This window comes from Nerophis ophidion, unplaced genomic scaffold (genome assembly GCF_033978795.1).
Source record: "Nerophis ophidion isolate RoL-2023_Sa unplaced genomic scaffold, RoL_Noph_v1.0 HiC_scaffold_35, whole genome shotgun sequence".
Taxonomy (NCBI): domain Eukaryota; kingdom Metazoa; phylum Chordata; class Actinopteri; order Syngnathiformes; family Syngnathidae; genus Nerophis; species Nerophis ophidion.
Window position 1 is genome coordinate 106737 of NW_026906957.1, and position 19681 is coordinate 126417.

The 19681-nt window shown below is 34.7% G+C and overlaps 1 protein-coding gene across 1 annotated transcript in view; it reads left to right on the forward strand.

The window, feature by feature from the left end:
* LOC133546642 (gastrula zinc finger protein XlCGF8.2DB-like) overlaps positions 1-19681 on the forward strand; it is a 244536-nt gene that overhangs the window by 91411 nt on the left and 133444 nt on the right. The gene's annotated exons all lie outside the window — the stretch shown is intronic.

A 19681-nucleotide genomic window follows, 5' to 3' on the forward strand; every position in this document is an offset into this window, starting at 1 on the left:
CCCCTCTTGTGCTTTCTCTCTTGCCTGTTGTTGCCTTCCTTGTGCCTGGCCCTGATTTTGTCCTTTTGTCTTCTCCTGTTCCCACAGCCTTCGTGCCTCAGTCGTTGCCTTGCACTTCTACCCGGATTCTGATTGCCTCCCTTGATTCTCGACCCCACACCCGGATTTGGACCTCGGACGCTTCTCTCCTGCCCCACGGACCTTGCTTGGATCACGAACCCTTTGGGATCTTCCTCTCTGGACTTGGACGCTGCCACAACCAACACACACCTTCAACAAACCCACGGTAATTCACATTGTGTTAAAGGGGAACATTATCACAATTTCAAAAGGGTTAAAAACAATAAAAATCAGTTCTCAGTGGCTTGTTTTTTTCAAAATTTTACCGGTCCCGGAATATCCCTAAAAAAAGCGTCAAAGTGCCTTTTTTTCGCTCCTTGCCTTGACACTGTTCATTTTCCTGTGACGTCATACAGTGCTGCCAATACAAACAAACCATGACGAATATCACAGCAAGATATAGCGACATTAGCTTGGATTCAGACTCTGATTTCAGCGGCTTACGCGATTCAACAGATTACGCATGTATTGAAACAGATGGTTGGAGTATAAAAGTATTGAGATAAAAACTGAAGCTATTGAGCGAATAGCTATTGACGCTACTCATAACCATAGCATGGCCGAATAGCTGCGTTAGCATTGCCGGTAAAATGTGCGGACCAAACTATCAGGACTTTCCCATCTTGTGACACTCGAGCAACTTAAATCCGTCGATTGGTAAGTGTTTTTTTCGCATTAAATGTGGGTGGAAGGAAACGTAATATTGTTGCAAATGCATCTGCAGATTATCCATACATCTCTGTGCCATGTCTGCTTTAGCACCGCCGGTAAATAGCATGTTAGCATTGATTAGCATAGCATGTTAGCATCGATTAGCTGGCAGTCACGCTGCGACCAAATATGTCTGATTAGCACATAAGTAAACAACATCAACAAAACTCACCTTTGTGATTTCGTTGACTTTATCGTTGCAAATGCATCTGCAGGTTATCCATACATCTCTGTGCCATGTCTGCCTTAGCATCGCCGGTAAAATGTGCAGACACTCCGGCACATTCAATGGGGGTCTGGCAGCAGATTTCTTGCCACTTTCGCATCTTCGGGCCAGTGGTGCAACTTGAATCCCTCCCTGTTAGTGTTGTTACACCCTCCAACAACACACCGACGAGGCAGGATGTCTCCAAGGTTCCAAAAAATTGTCGAAAAAACGGAAAATAACAGAGCTGAGACCCAATGTTTGCAATGTGTTGAAAATTAAAATGGCGGCTTCATTACCTCGGCGATGTTAAGTTCTGACGTCATCACCACAGAGCGATAAACAAAGGCGTTTAATTGGCCAAAATTCACCCATTTAGAGTTCGGAAACCGGTTAAAAAAATGTATGGTCTCTTTTTCTGCACCATCAAGGTATATATTGACACTTAAGTCTGGTGATAATGTTCCCCTTTAATTTCCACACATAGTCTAACATCCACACACATAGTTGCATACACACTCCACGTATTCATTAAAGACTCAATAAACCCGTTGAGCTATACCTCCTGTTGTTGTGCGGTCTCCTTCCCCCTTGTCGATACATAACATCACCTTGAGGAAATGGCATAAAGAGGAAGATGACAATATAATGTCACTTGGACAATGATGTACAGAACAGAGGAGATTTAGTTCATTTTTATTTTTGCTTTTAGGTGAATATTTTTTTTTTATTATTTCACAAAACTTCTCCATTACCGAGCTCTGGATTTCTGGTAGCTGGTTAAAAAGAGATGGAAGTGGATATATGGAGGGGATGTATGAGGAAGGTATGGACGTGGATAGGAACAGAGGGGAGAGAGGAAAGAAGCGGAGAGGAGGTCATGAAGGAAAGTAGCGCACTAAAAGAGTAGAAAGGTGGAAAAAGATGATGGTGGATAATTGCAAGATTATATATACATTGAAGTCAGATGAAGACATGAAGGATATTAGTTTGATGACACTGGTTAATGGTTGAAAGAAGGACATTGGAGAGGTGGAGATGGCCACGTGTTACGATTCATTTGTTGTTTGCTTTTGTGTATTTTCTTATTATGTTTGGACTCCGCCGATCCCATTGTTTGAGCACTTCCTTGTTTGTTTTTGTCACCATGGCTACTTCATTCGCTCCACCTGCTCTTACTTTCGGACGCACACCTGCTTTTGATTGTTGTGTTAGTATTTAAGTCCGCCTGCTACCTGAGTTCATTCTGGACGTTTTGCTTGCTCAATGCAACAGTTAGGTTGTTTCCTCCCGAGCCTTTTGTTTGTTCCTCGCTAAGTTTTAGCTTAGCCTCGGCGCGCTCGGCTCGCGCTGCTTTGGACTTTGAACTCAACCCTTGCTAACATTAGCATTTTACTTCCCGTGCTTTGGCGCACCTTTATTTTACCCTTTTGTTATGTGTTATTTTGGATTTCTATATTAGAACCAGTTCCTACCTTCATCCTGCTTGCTCCGGGTCCTTTGGCATCAAGAGGTGGCCCTCCTCCCACATCCACGATGCGACCACACCGTAACAGAGGGTGTGTGAAGTGTAAATAGTGACAGGTTGTAGAACATGTTTAAATGCAATGTGAATACTAAAGACCTGAAAAGCTCTAGAAAGGCCAGTGCAGTCTCTAAACGTTTTGACTCGAGGGCCACAATTGGATAATATATATATATATATATATATATATATATATATATATATATATATATATATATATATATATATATATATATATATATATATATATATATAATCCACAGAACTCAGCAAGTACATTTGGAACCTCAAAGACAATAATGTTGAATATTCAATAACATGGCAAACTCTTGCATCCAGCACACCTTACAACAGTGGTAATAAAAGATGCAACCTATGCTTAAAAGAGACACTGTTTATTATACATCACCCAGACCCGTCATCACTCAACAAGCACAGTAAAATCATCTCAGCATGCCGCCACAGACGGAAACACCTCCTAGGTAACACATGAGCCAATCACCACACCCTACGCCTGCCTGTACCCACCCACTCTGTGCCCTATATAAACCATTGTATGTGAATGCTTCCATTAAAATCTCCTGATGATTGAGGGAACCCCTCATGAAACAGTTCTGTAGAGATGAAGTAGTCTTGTGATTTTTCCCACACCTACATATTGCGCTCTACCACGGTATCGAGCACTATTCTCTGGATAATCCAATCAAGATATATATATATATATATATATGTGTATATGTCCCCACCTTCTACCATCCTAGTCACGTCCGTTGTGTCCTTAAGCAAGACACTTCACCCTTGCTCCTGATGGATCCTGGTTAGCGCCTTGCATGGCAGCTCCTGCCATCAGTGTGTGAATGTGTGTGTGAATGGAGAAATACTATCAAAGCGCTTTGGGCTCCTTAAAAAGAGGTAGAAAAGCGCTATACAAGTACAAACATTTACCATTTATATATATATATATATATATATATATATATATATATATATATATATATAAATCCCATACATGTGTATATTCATGTATATATACACATATATTAATATACTATACATAATATTAACGGGACGGTGTGGCGTTTCCAGTCACGGTTGGACTTTGTCACCCATCCTGTTCAAAACTTTCATGGACATAATTTCTAGGCGCAGTCAAGGTGTTGAGGGGATCTGGTTTGGTGGCTGCAGTATTAGGTCTCTGCTTTTTGCAGATGATGTGGTCCCGATGGCTTCATCTGGCCAGGATCTTCAGCTCTCACTGGATCGGTTCACAGCCGAGTGTGAAGCAACTGGGATGGGAATCAGCACCTCCAAATCCGAGTCCATTGTTATCATTCGGAAGAGGGTGGAGCGCCATCTCCAGGTTGGGGAGGAGACCCTGCTCCCAAGTGGAGGAGTTCAAGTACCTCGGAGTCTTGTTCGCGGTGTGGCGTCTTCAGTAATGCGGACGTGGTGAAGAAGGAGCTGAACCGGAAGGCAAAGCTCTCAATTTACTGGTCGATCTACGTTCCCATCCTCACCTATGGTCATGAGCTTTGGGTTAGGACCAAAAGGACAAGATCATGGGTAAAAGTGGTCGGAATGAGTTTCCTCCGCCGGGTGGCGGGTCTCTCCCTTAGAGATAGGGTGAGAAGCTCTGCCATCCGGGAGGAACTCAAAGTAAAGCCGCTGCTCCTCCACATGGAGAGGAGCCAGATGAGGTGGTTCGGGCATCTGGTCAGGATGCCACCCGAACGTCTCCCTATGGAGGTGTTTTGAGCACATCAAACCGGTACACTTTAAATAAAAAAAAAAGTTGAGAAAACCCACATTTTCAAGGTAACTTGATGCAACAAGATTTTTGCGTTTTACTATTGTTGACTTAACTAGTTGAGATAAGAGTTATGTCAACTCAGATCTTCTTGTTCACCAAATTATTATATTCACGTCGGACCAACAATAAAGTTCATGCTTCAATTCCATGTATTTTTACCTTCAACTAACTCATATATTCTTGTTGAACTTTGACTACTGTTCTTGACTTAACTAAGATTTCAAAGTTTAGAAAAGAGTTTTACCACCTCGATCTTGTTCACCAAATTATTATATTCACGTCGGACCAACAATAAATTTCATGCTTCAATTCCATGTATTTTCACCTTCAACTAACTCGGAAATTCTTGTTACTTCAGTTACTAAAATTCCTTTACAAGTCAAGTAACATTTATGTTGCGATAATTTTTTTTTTAAATGCTGAATGAATAAATAAAATAAAGAGCAGACATCAAAATACATCCAAAACCTTGTTTATTTCTCATTTAGAAACATGTTTAACATAAGGGTTCAATTGGGTGTGTCAGAGACCTTGACACTTTCCCAGCTATTTTCTTTAAAGTGAATAAACCAGCTAAGAAAGTTAAAAGCTAAGAAATAAATGCTTTTACAGCAGCCAGGCAATATAATTGTGTAATGATTTGATGATAGAATTATCTTCATAGATAGAGAAAATGTGTTTAGTAAATTAGAAGAGTTGACAAACTTGATCAGCTGACAGTGAATATGCACCTCTTGTCAACTTCACTTAAATATAAAGAAAAAGATATATCTACATTTAAGTGAGATTCACAAAATACCAATATGCTACATAACAAATGGCAGTACCGAGTTCTGGCGGGTTATGTGGCATAATGGCGTTTTGTGAATCTCACTCAATTTTAAATACATTTTGAAAAAAAAAAAAAATTCAAAAAATTGTGTATCTCACTTAATTGTAAATACATTTTGAAAATAAATATAATTGTTTTCCGTGAGGCCTTGCATGTTTTAAATCACTGGCCGTGAAGTTTTATATGAGCACCAACCACAATGCACTCGAACAGGCAGAAAACATAGGTTGGCTTCCACATTAAGAGTCACAGCAAAAGCTTTGTTTTCAGAGACCTTGTCCACTGAGAGCCCATCCATCCATCCATTTCCTACCGCTTATTCCCTTTTGGAGTCACGGGGGGCGCTGGCGCCTATCTCAGCTACAATCGGGCGCCAGGCAGGGTACACTCTGGACAAGTCGCCACCTCATCGCAGGGCCGCACTGAGAGCCAAGCTGGAAAAAGATAGACTGAATTGCTTCAAAGGTGTACTTCATCTCCTTTGGATAATCAATGTTGATGGCATACAGTAGGCCAAAGATGTATGCAAAGGCGGTACCGAGGTCTGGCAGGTCATGTAGCACCATGGAACCTTCCAACACAAGTTGGGTGATACAGCAGGATCATCTTCTTCAAGGATTGTAAGGATGCCAACAGACATGCCTCTGAGCACTCTTTCTTCAGGGTCACTTTCCTGAGGGTAAGTAACACATGCATGATTGAGTGTTAGGTCCAACAAAAGGATGTCATTGTGTGGATCTTCTGGGAACGATTAAAATTTTACAATGTTCAAAAAAATGGGAAAAACCCTTAAATTACTTTCAAATGAATTGAAGGTAGAACATTAACCATTAAATATTTAAAAAAAATTGGGGCAAGAACTTTTCTTTATGATTATATGCATTGGTTAAAGAATATGACATTTGGGCATTCAAAAACAAATCTGGGCACGAAATGAAATCTACACAAAGTGTATTATGCATAAAATCTTTGTCATCAGCTATGAGATCCTACTCCATTCATCCATCCATTGTGTACCGCTTATTCCCTATGGAGTCTCGGGGGTTGCTGGTGCCTATCTCAGCTACAATCAGATCCTACTCAAAATGTTAAAATAGTAATAGTTGTTTAGCTTGTTGCTCCACTCTCTGGTTCAAGGCAAGGCAACAGAAATCATTCATTTTAACTGTTTGTGCATTTTGGAAGGAATAGGCGAAGATTGTTCATCGCAAGTAAGCTTAGCTCAAAAACTAGCAGTCAATTGTAAGTGTTAGTATGCCGCTGCCGACTGTGAGCCAGGGTGAATTTAGTTTATATTCAACAGACATTCATCAGCAACGTCGTTTTCTCTTCTGCAACTTAAAACTAACAGCATGTCGTCGGAATAGAGTTGTAAAGTTTATCTTCCGACTGTTGGCGAAGGCAGGCTACCAATAGACTACCAGTATTTGAGCTAATCTAACAAGCGATGAGGAAACATTGGCTGATTCTTCTTCAAAAATACATCCACAGTTAAAGGAATGGTTTCTATCGACGGATCTTAAACCAGAGAGCAGGGCAACAAGCTAGAATATGAAAATGTTGAACTATTCCATTGAAGCTACATTAGGCCAAATTACTTTTAATTTTCAAGTAAATGTCCTATTATTATTATTACTTACCAAATGCTGCAGGAAAAACGTATGTGACAAACTCCCAGCCGTCCTCGTGTGGGTTGCTGTGACATTGAACACACGACGCATCGTAGCAGGTTTGATTCCCATTTATTGGTTCAAACAACCTTTCTTCGGGCCAGTCGGGCGCACCCATTTCTAGTGCGCTGGCACCTCTTCCTGGTCGCTCTGCACCCTTTGGTGCTCGCCTGCTGCGTCTGTGGCGGGGACTCATTGCGGACTGCTCTCTGTCGTCGGGCTCGTGGTCGGGCTGCCGTGGTTTCCTTTCCTTTCCTGTCTTCCCTCTCGCAATCGTGCCCCCTTCGCCTCTCTTAAAGGCTAGGAGCAGATGCGCAGATTGTGAGCAGATGTGTGTTCTACGCACCTGACTCCGATGGCCGTCCTCCTGCCGCTCCGCGTGCGTCACGCCGCATGCCCCGCCTCCTGGCCTTCATCTTGGTCCAGAACGCCTCTGTCCGCCCGCTGTCGGCCCGTCGGCTGCGTCTCTCCACACTTAGTTGTGTCGTCCCAGACAAAAACGGGGAGGCATCTCAGTGATGTCATCTTTCGGTGAGACACAATGTCTGATGTCTATAGAGTATACAGTGGAAAACATAAGCATGTACATTAGTGAAGCGCCATAGTGGATTTATACAAATGGCAAAATCAAAAGTTGTTTTTAGTAATGACCAGTAGACCGCAAGTCTGACCAGTAGCATGCTCAAGAAAAGGGGAAAAAAACACTTCAAGCCTTCAGACTAAAGCATTTTCTACTTTTGCAAATTAAAAACTGTTATAATTATCAAATAGCACAAACTAAGAACATATAGCAATGACTGATAAAATCCATTTTACTGACACATGTCCATCACTTACTTGTTCATCAAGCTTATCCAGGAAGTCTTCTATCTGCTGACCAATAGCTCCCTTTCTAGCCCGGTACAGTCTGAGCAGGCGAGCCACATAATTCTCAAGGCACTCATTGAAAATCTTCAGGAGGTCTTTGCTGGTGATGCCATGACATTTTTCAGATATCTGAAAAACACAATCAGTGGAGCAATGGCATTTAACTTTAATCACAATGTGAGCTTTTGACTTGAAATTTCAGGGCTGATGGTATAGTGGGGTGCTTTATGTTGGAGGAGCATGTAGTGGAGTGGGAGGGCAGGTATAGTGCAGCGTGTCAATAAATGTGTACACTCCTACACCTATTCCATACAGGGCAATGAACACATAAGTACGACAGTTAATAAATAAATGACAGCCATACCTCTTGATTGGAGCTTTCCAATTTGCAATATTTGCACTGCATTCAATCCTCCTCTGAAACACAAGAAACATGAAATGGAAATATTTGGTTTCACTAAAAGCATTTAGCTGCAGACAATTATCCATTTTTTTCCCACCACCTCTATGTTCAACAGATACTTCATACACTTTATATTACACATAAATAGTATAGGCTACACCACACAGACATGCTACACTTACCATACTCAGTATTATATCAGTTACTTTGTCTACATATTCATGGTAAGTACTCAAATACATGTTAACTTTACTCAACAGGTCCTACAGGTAAGTATTAGCAAGTAATATTAGCTATGGAAATACTGTGTTTAGTGTAGAGTCACCCCTTTGAACATAAGTGCAGGTAAGTAATGCATAAACATGAATGACATAAAAGGTGAAAATGACAGTTCAGTAATAGACCATTACTCCACACTGAATAATTGTATTAACGTGTCTTAATACTCTCTTGTTCTCAGTTGATCTGCTTTTCCAGCAGGGCACAGACTTGTGGAAGTGAATTACAGTGAGCCGTTTGGGACGGGAGAACAAAAATAAATAGGCGGTCAATAGTAGAACAACCCGTCGGCTAAAAAAAAAAGGCCTTTTCATGGTCGACTATCTTGAAAATATAGAGAAATAAAGGGCGGCGGTGTTAATTGTTACGCCTACGTTACGCTCACGTCTCTCTCTCGCCCACCATGAATTGATTAACGTGGACCCCGACTTAAACAAGTTGAAAAACTTATTGGGGTGTTACCATTTAGTGGTCAGTTGTACGGAATATGTACTGTGCAATCTGTCAATAAAAGTTTCAATCAATCAATCAAAACCGTGTGAATTCCTAGCCAACTAATCACGGCAGCACTAATACCCACAACACATTTGAACGGGGGGGATATCCCCGGCCTACGGCTAGAGCAGAGGTGTCGAACTCATTTTAGATCGGGGGTTACATGGAGAAAAATCTACTCCCAAGTAGGCCGGACTGGTAAAATCACAGCACGATAACTTAAAAATAAAGACAACTTCAGACTGTTTTTCATTGTTTGAAAATAGAACAAGTGTAAAATTGACATGCTGTGGTTAATCATTTTGTTTGTTGTTATTTATATTTTCTGAATACATTATGTGATAATGTTCATCAGTCAAGTCATTGGTGTCTTTCAAGATAAAACAAATTATATCAAAGTCAAATTACAGGATGTTATTCGTGTAGTTTGCTCATTTTCCTCGACTGATGTACTAACATCATGTGCTTTATTTTGTACATATGTTGCATCATCTACAAAGAATTGCTATTGCAACATCCAGTGGACACATTTAGAACAGCTGTTTCTTTCATTTAAAAATGTCAGGTACATTTTTATACTTTAACTCATCCTGCGGGCTTGATACAATTTGTTAGCCGGCCTTAAGCGGCCCTCGGGCCGGACGTTTGACACCCCTGGGCTAGAGCATTCTGGCGGGATAATAATTAGCTTAGCTCTTCCGTCAATACACACTGCTCATTCAGTATCCCAAAATATTTAGCCGGTTCATCATTCACACAGTTTGTTATGTCCACAATGTCTTAAGCATACATAGCTATAAACACGGATTAGCCTGGTTTGGACCCACACAGAAAGTGATCAGCTTTACATGTAGCAGTCATTGCTAACGGCGACCGCCATCTTGGGCATTGAAGAGGCCACACACACACACGACAGACGCTTAACCACGGTCATGACTTAATGTCACTGGCAAAATAAACTGGAATAAAAACACAAGTGATGTATATTACACAGGTGTCGATTATAAACAGGGTATCTGTTGTTCACAGTCTCTGCTCCGGTGGCTCTCTCTCTCTCTCTCTCTCTCTCTCTCTCTCTCTCTCTATATATATATATATATATATATAGATATTTATTTATACACTAAACATGTATTTAATATTTATACACTAAACGCATTTTTTTAAATTCATATATTAAACAGTTGTTTAATTAATACTTATACACTAAACATGTAAAGGAGGAATTGGAAGTCTGGGACACTAAATAAGGCACACTTGGAAGTAATGAATTTATTCGTGTGTGCAGTTGCAGCAGAAGTCCACAGGAGGGCGCACGTTCCCTCTTAATAATTCTGGTCTCTATGTCTCTATCTCCCTCTCTCTCTCTCTCTCTCTCTCTCCCTTTCTCTCTCTCTCTTTCTCTCTCTCTTTCTCTCTCTCTCTCTCTCTCTCTCTCTCTGTATATATATATATATATATATATGTATATATATATATATATATATATATATATATTTATTCATACACTAAACATGTATTTAATATTTATACACTAAGCACATTTTTTAATATTCATATATTAAACAGTTGTTTAATTAATACTTATACACTAAACATGTAAAGGAGGAATTGGAAGTCTGGGACACTAAATAAGGCAACTTTGGAAGTAATGAAGTTCTTTGTGTGTGCAGTTGCAGCAGAAGTCCACAGGAGGGCGCACATTCCCTCTTAATAATTCTGGTCTCTATCTCTCTATCTCTCTCTCTCTCTCCCTTTCTCTCTCTCTTTCTCTCTCTCTCTCTCTCTCTCTCTCTCTCTCTCTCTCTCTCTCTATATATATATATATATATATATATATATATATATATATATATATATAAATAAATAAATAAATGAATGGGTTGTACTTGTATAGCGCTTTTCTACCTTCAAGGTACTCAAAGCACTTTGACACTACTTCCACATTTACCCATTCACACACTGATGGAGGGAGCTGCCATGCAAGGCGCCAACCAGCACCCATCAGGAGCAAGGGTGAAGTGTCTTGCTCAGGACACAGCAGACGTGACGAGGTTGGTACTAGGTGGGAATTGAACCAGGGACGCTCGGGTTGCGCACGGCCACTCTCCCCACTGCGCCACGCCGTCGCTGGCAATATATATATTGTTCAACAATATATATATTGTTTAATTAATATTTATACACTAAACATGTATTTAATATTTATACACTGAAATATTCGTACACTAAACATGTATTTAATATTCATACACTGAGCATGTATCTAATAATCATATACTAAACACATTTAATATTAATATACTAATAATATTTTTTAATATTCATACAGTAAACATGTATTTATTATTCTCTAAATAAGGCACACTCTGAAATAATTAATTTATTTGTGTGCAGTTAAGGCAGATTTCCACTGGAGGGCGCACATTCCCTCTTCATAAGTCTGGTCATGCATACACTAAACATAGTTTTTAATATTTATACACTAAACATATTTTTACTATTTGTACACTAAACATATATTTAATATTTACACACTAAACATGTATTTAATATCAATACAAAAAATGTATTTAATTTTAATAAACTAAACATATATTTAATATTAATACACTAAACATGTATTTAATATTAATACAAAAAACATGTATTTAATTTTAATAAACTAAACATATATTTAATATTAATACACTAAACATATATTTAATATTAATACAATAAACATGTATTTATTAATTATACACTAAACATGTATTTAATATTAATACACTAAACATGTATTTAATATTCATACACTAAACATGTATTTAATATTTATACACTAAACATGTATTTAATATTTATACACTAAACGTGTATTTAATATTTATACACTAAACATGTATTTAATATTCATACACTAAACATGCATTTAATATTCATACACTAAACATGCATTTAATATTAATACAAAAACATCTATTTAATTTTAATAAACTAAACATATATTTAATATTAATACACTAAACACGTATTTAATATTTATACACTAAACATGTATTTAATATTTATACACTAAACATTTATTGAATATTTTTACACTAAACATGTATTTAATATTTATACATTAAACATTTATTTAATATTTATACACTAAACATGTATTTAATATTCATACACGAAACATGTATTTAATATTCATACACTATCAATCAATCAATCAATCAATGTTTACTTATATAGCCCTAAATCACTAGTGTCTCAAAGGGCTGCACAAACCACCACGACATCCTCGGTAGGCCCACATAAGGGCAAGGAAAACTCACACCCAGTGGGACATTGGTGACAATAATGACCCAGTGGGACGTCGGTGACAATGATGACTATGAGAACCTTAGAGAGGAGGAAAGCAATGGATGTCGAGCGGGTCTAACATGATACTGTGAAAGTTCAATCCACAATGGATCCAACACAGTCGCGAGAGTCCAGTCCAAAGCGGATCCAACACAGCAGCGAGAGTCCCGTTCACAGCGGAGCCAGCAGGAAACCATCCCAAGCGGAGGCGGATCAGCAGCGCAGAGATGTCCCCAGCCGATACATAGGCAAGCAGTACATGGCCACCGGATCGGACCGGACCCCTTCCACAGGGGAGAGTGGGACATAGAAGAAAAAGAAAAGAAACGGCAGATCAACTGGTCTAAAAAGGGAGTCTATTTAAAGACTAGAGTATACAAATGAGTTTTAAGGTGAGACTTAAATGCTTCTACTGAGGTGGCATCTCGAACTGTTACCGGGAGGGCATTCCAGAGTACTGGAGCCCGAACGGAAAACGCTCTATAGCCCGCAGACTTTTTTTGGGCTTTGGGAATCACTAACAAGCCGGAGTCCTTTGAACGCAGATTTCTTGCCGGGACATATGGTACAATACAATCGGCAAGATAGGATGGCGCTAGACCGTGTAGTATTTTATACATAAGTAGTAAAACCTTAAAGTCACATCTTAAGTGCACAGGAAGCCAGTGCAGGTGAGCCAGTATAGGTATATATGTATGTATATATGTATATAAAGGTATATACAGTATAGGTATATATGTATGTATATATGTATATAAAGGTATATACAGTACAGGCGTAATGTGATCAAACTTTCTTGTTCTTGTCAAAAGTCTAGCAGCCGCATTTTGTACCAACTGTAATCTTTTAATGCTAGACATGGGGAGACCCGAAAATAATACGTTACAGTAGTCGAGGCGAGACGTAACAAACGCATGGATAATCATCTCAGCGTCTTTAGTGGACAGAATGGAGCGAATTTTAGCGATATTACGGAGATGAAAGAAGGCCGTTTTAGTAACGCTTTTAATGTGTGCCTCAAAGGAGAGAGTTGGGTCGAAGATAACACCCAGATTCTTTACCGTGTTGCCTTGTTTAATTGTTTGGTTGTCAAATGTTAGAGTTGTATTATTAAATAGAGTTCGGTGTCTAGCAGGACCGATAATCAGCATTTCCGTTTTTTTGGCGTTTAGTTGCAAAAAGTTAGCGGACATCCATTGTTTAATTTCATTAAGACACGCCTCCAGCTGACTACAATCCGGCGTGTTGGTCAGCTTTAGGGGCATGTAGAGTTGGGTGTCATCAGCATAACAGTGAAAGCTAACACCGTATTTGCGTATGATGTCACCTAGCGGCAGCATGTAGATGCTGAAGAGTGCAGGGCCAAGGACCGAACCCTGGGGAACTCCACACGTTACCTTAACGTAGTCCGAGGTCACATTGTTATGGGAGACACACTGCATCCTATCAGTAAGATAAGAGTTAAACCAAGACAGGGCTAAGTCTGACATACCAATTCGTGTTTTGATACGTTCTAATAAAATATTATGATCGACGGTATCGAAAGCAGCGCTAAGATCGAGGAGCAGCAACATAGATGACGCATCAGAATCCATCGTTAGCAATAGATCATTAGTCATTTTTGCGAGGGCTGTCTCCGTGGAGTGATTTGCTCTGAAACCGGATTGAAAGGTTTCACATAGATTGTTAGACGCTAAGTGTTCATTTAACTGCTCCGCAACAATTTTTTCAAGGATTTTTGAAATAAAGGGAAGGTGAGACACCGGTCGGTAGTTTACCATGAGGTCAGGATCGAGGTTAGGTCTTTTAAGAAGAGGATGAATAACCGCTTTTTTGAATGCTAGGGGAACAGTGCCCGAGGAAAGTGATAAGTTTATAATATTTAGCACTGATGGACCTAATAATACAAAGAGCTCCTTGATCAGTTTCCCAGGAAGTGGGTCAAGTAAACATGTTGTTTGTTTTATTCCATTTACACGTTGTAACAATTCCTCTAATGTTATTTCATCAAAACAAGAGAAACTATTTTGGAGGGCAGTATCCGCCGTATATACCTTCGTGTCAGTGTTAATAGAACCCCATTGTAGCTGGGACGCATTGTCTTTAATCTCCTTTTTAATGACTTCAATTTTCTTACTAAAGAATTGCATAAAGTCATCAGCTGAGTGGGTTGAGCTACTGGAAGGGGTTCCTTGTTGGGTTAGCGATGCTACCGTACTAAACAAAAATTTAGGATCGTTTTTATTACGGTGGATGAGATTTGAGTAATATTTAGCTTTAGCTAAGGTAAGCATGCGTTTATAAGTTATTAAACCATCACTCCATGCTTGATGGTGCACCTCAAGTTTAGTCGTGCGCCATTTGCGTTCCAGCTTTCTGCATAATAATTTCTGAGCTCTAGTTTCTTCTGTAAACCACGGGGTGCGCTTTTTTGGAGCCTTTTTTAACTTTAGCGGTGCTATGTTATCAATGGTTTCACGCAGGGTGTCGTTAAAGTTGTTAGTGAGGTTATCAATAGAGCCCACATACTTTGGGAATGGTGCCATAACCGAGGGCAGTAGGTCAGCAAGAGTTGTCGTTGTGGCCGTATTAATGTTGCGGCTGCTATAGCAGTTATTATTATTATTAGTTTGACGAACATGCGTCTGAACCTCGAATTTTATAAGGTAATGATCGGACAATACTTTAGTATACGGGAGTATCGTAACTTTGGAGACGGTGATACCCCTGACAAGCACTAGGTCTATCGTATTACCGTTGCGATGCGTGGGTTCATTTATTATTTGTGTGAGACCACAGCTATCAATCATAGTCTGGAGCGCTACGCACGGTGGGTCCGATGGGGTATTCATATGGATATTAAAGTCCCCCATTATGATTATATTATCGGCGTGTGTCACTAGATCAGCAACGAACTCTGAGAATTCATTGATAAAGTCCGAATAGGGCCCTTGGGGGCGGTAGATAACAGCCAGGTGTAGAGGCAGCGGTGTGACAGACTTCATAGTAAGCACCTCAAACGATTTATATTTATTATTTATGTTAGGACTAAGGTTAAAGTTTTCGTTGTATATTAGTGCGACCCCCCCACCCCTTTTAAGCGGACGGGCAATATGCGCATGTGTAAAGTTAGGAGGATATGCCTCATTTAGCGCAAAAAAGTCGTTTGGTTTAAGCCAGGTTTCACTGAGACCGATGACGTTAAGATTGTTGTCTCTGATGATATCATTAACTAACAACGTTTTGGGAGACAATGATCTTATGTTTAAAAAACCTAAACATGTATTTGATATTTATACAAAACATGTATTAGATATGCATACACGAAACATGTATTTAATATTAATACAAAAAACATCTATTTAATTTTAATAAATTAAACATATATTTAATATTAATACACTAAACATGTATTTAACATTAATACACTAAACATGTATTTATTAATAATACACTAAACATGTATTTAATATTAATACACTAAACATGTATTTAATATGTATACACTAAACATGTATTTGATATTTATACACTAAACATTTATTTAATATTCATACACTAAACATGTATTTAATATTTATACACTAAACATTTATTTAATATTTATACACTAAACATGTATTTAATATCTTTACACGAAACATGTATTTAATATTCATACACTAAACATGTATTTGATATTTATACAAAAACATGTATTTGATATTCATACACTAAACATGTATTTAATATTTATACACGAAACATGTATTTAATATAATACAAAAAACATCTACTTAATTTTAATGAACTAAACATATATTTAATATTAATACACTAAACATGTATTTAATATTTATACACTAAACTTGTATTTAATATTAATACACCAAACATGTATTTAATATTTACACACTAAACATGTATTTAATATTAATAAAAAAAACATGTATTTAATTTTAATAAACTAAAGATATATTTAATATTAATACACTAAACATGTATTTAATATTAATACAAAAAACATGTATTTAATTTTAATAAACCAAACATATATTTAATATTAATACATTAAACATGTATTTAATATTAATACACTAAACATGTATTTAATATTTATACACTAAACATGTATTTAATAATCATACACTAAACATGTATTTAATAATCATACACTAAACATGTATTTAATAATTATACACTAAACATGTATTTAATATTAATACACTAAACATGTATTTAATAATTATAAACTAAACATGTATTTAATATTAATACACTCAACATGTATTTAGTATTTTTACACTAAACGTGTATTTAATATTTATGCACTAAACATGTATTTAATATTCATACACTAAACATGTATTTAATATTTATACACTAAACATGTATTTAATATTCATACACTAAACATGTATTTAATATTTATACACTAAACATGTATTTAATATTTATACACTAAACGTGTATTTAATATTTATACACTAAACATGTATTTAATATTTATACACTAAACATTTATTTAATATTCATACACTAAACATGTATTTAATATCTTTACACGAAACATGTATTTAATATTCATACACTAAACATGTATTTGATATTTATACAAAAACATGTATTTGATATTCATACACTAAACATGTATTTAATAATCATACACTAAACATGTATTTAATAATCATACACTAAACATGTATTTAATAATTATACACTAAACATGTATTTAATATTAATACACTAAACATGTATTTAATAATTATAAACTAAACATGTATTTAATATTAATACACTCAACATGTATTTAGTATTTTTACACTAAACGTGTATTTAATATTTATGCACTAAACATGTATTTAATATTCATACACTAAACATGTATTTAATATTTATACACTAAACATGTATTTAATATTCATACACTAAACATGTATTTAATATTTATACACTAAACATGTATTTAATATTCATACACTAAACGTGTATTTAATATTTATACACTAAACATGTATTTAATATTTATACACTAAACATTTATTTAATATTCATACACTAAACATGTATTTAATATCTTTACACGAAACATGTATTTAATATTCATACACTAAACATGTATTTGATATTTATACAAAAACATGTATTTGATATTCATACACTAAACATGTATTTAATATTTATACACGAAACATGTATTTAATATAATACAAAAAACATCTACTTAATTTTAATAAACTAAACATATATTTAATATTAATACACTAAACATGTATTTAATATTCATACAATGAACGTGTATTTAATATTCATACACTAAACTTGTATTTAATATTAATACACCAAACATGTATTTAATATTTACACATTAAACATGTATTTAATATTAATACAAAAAACATGTATTTAATTTTAATAAACTAAAGATATATTTAATATTAATACACTAAACATGTATTTAATATTCATACACTAAACATGTATTTAATATTAATACACTAAACATGTATTTAATATTAATACACTAAACATGTATTTAATATTAATACAAAAACATGTATTTAATTTTAATAAACTAAACATATATTCAATATTAATACACTAAACATATATTCAATATTAATACACTAAACATGTATTTAATATTAATACACTAAACATGTATTTAATATTTATACACTAAACATGTATTTAATATTAATACACTAAACATGTATTTGATATTAATACACTAAACATGTATTTAATATTTATACACTAATCATGTATTTAATATTAATACACTAATCATGTATTTAATATTTATACACTAAATATGTATTTAATATTCATACACTAAATATGTATTTAATATTCATACATTTAGCATGCATTTAATATTTATACACTAAATATGTATTTAATATTCATACACTAAATATGTATTTAATATTCATACACTAAAAATGTATTTAATATTTATACACTAATCATGTATTTAATATTAATACACTAATCATGTATTTAATATTTATACACTAAATATGTATTTAATATTCATACATTTAGCATGCATTTAATATTTATACACTAAATATGTATTTAATATTCATACACTAAATATGTATTTAATATTCATACACTAAAAATGTATTTAATATTCATACACGAAACATGTATTTATTATTCATACACTAAACATGTATTTAATATTCATACACTAAACATGTATTCAATATTAAAACATTAAACATGTATTTAATATTTATACACTAATCATGTATTTAATATTAATACACTAATCATGTATTTAATATTAATACACTAAATATGTATTTAATATTCAGACATTAAACATGTATTAATATTTATACACTAAACATGTATTTAATATTTATACACTAAACATGTATTTAATATTCATACACTAAACATGTATTTAATATTCATACACTAAACATGTATTTAATATTTATACACTAAACATTGATTAAATATTAATACACTAAACATGTATTTAATATCCATACACTAAACATATATTTAATATTTATACACTAAACATGTATTTAATATTCATACACTAAACAAGTATTTAATATTAATACACTGAACACGTATTTAATAATCATACACTAAACATGTAGTTATTATTTATACACTAAACATGTATTTAATATTGATACACTAAACATGTTTTTAATATTAATACACTAAACATGTATTTAATATTAATACAAAAACATGCATTTAATTTTAATAAACTAAACATATATTTAATATTTATACATTAAACATGTATTTAACATTTATACACTAAAATGTATTTGATATTAATACACTAAACATGTATTTAATATTTATACACTAAACATTTATTTAATATTCATACACTAAACATGTAGTTATTATTCATACACTAAACATGTATTTAATTTTAATAAACTAAACATATTTAATATTAATACAGTAAACATGTATATAATATTTATACACTAAACATGTATCTAATATTCATACACTAAACATGTATTTAATATTCATACACTAAACATGTAGTTATTATTCTTACACTTAATATGTATTTAACATTAATACAAAAACATGTATTTAATTTTAATAAACTAAACATATATTTAATATTAATACACTAAACATGTATTTAATATTTATACACTAAACATGTATTTAATATTCATACACTAAACATGTAGTTATTATTTATACACTAAACATGTATTTAATATTAATACAGTAAACATGTATTTAATATTAATACACTAAACATGTATTTAATATTTATACACTAAACATGTATTTAATATTAATGCAAAAACATGTATTTAATTTTAATAAACTAAAAATTTATTTAATATTCATACACTAAACATGTATTTAACATTTTTACACTAAACATTTTTTTAATATTAATACACTAAAAATGTATTTAATTTTAATAAACTAAACATATAT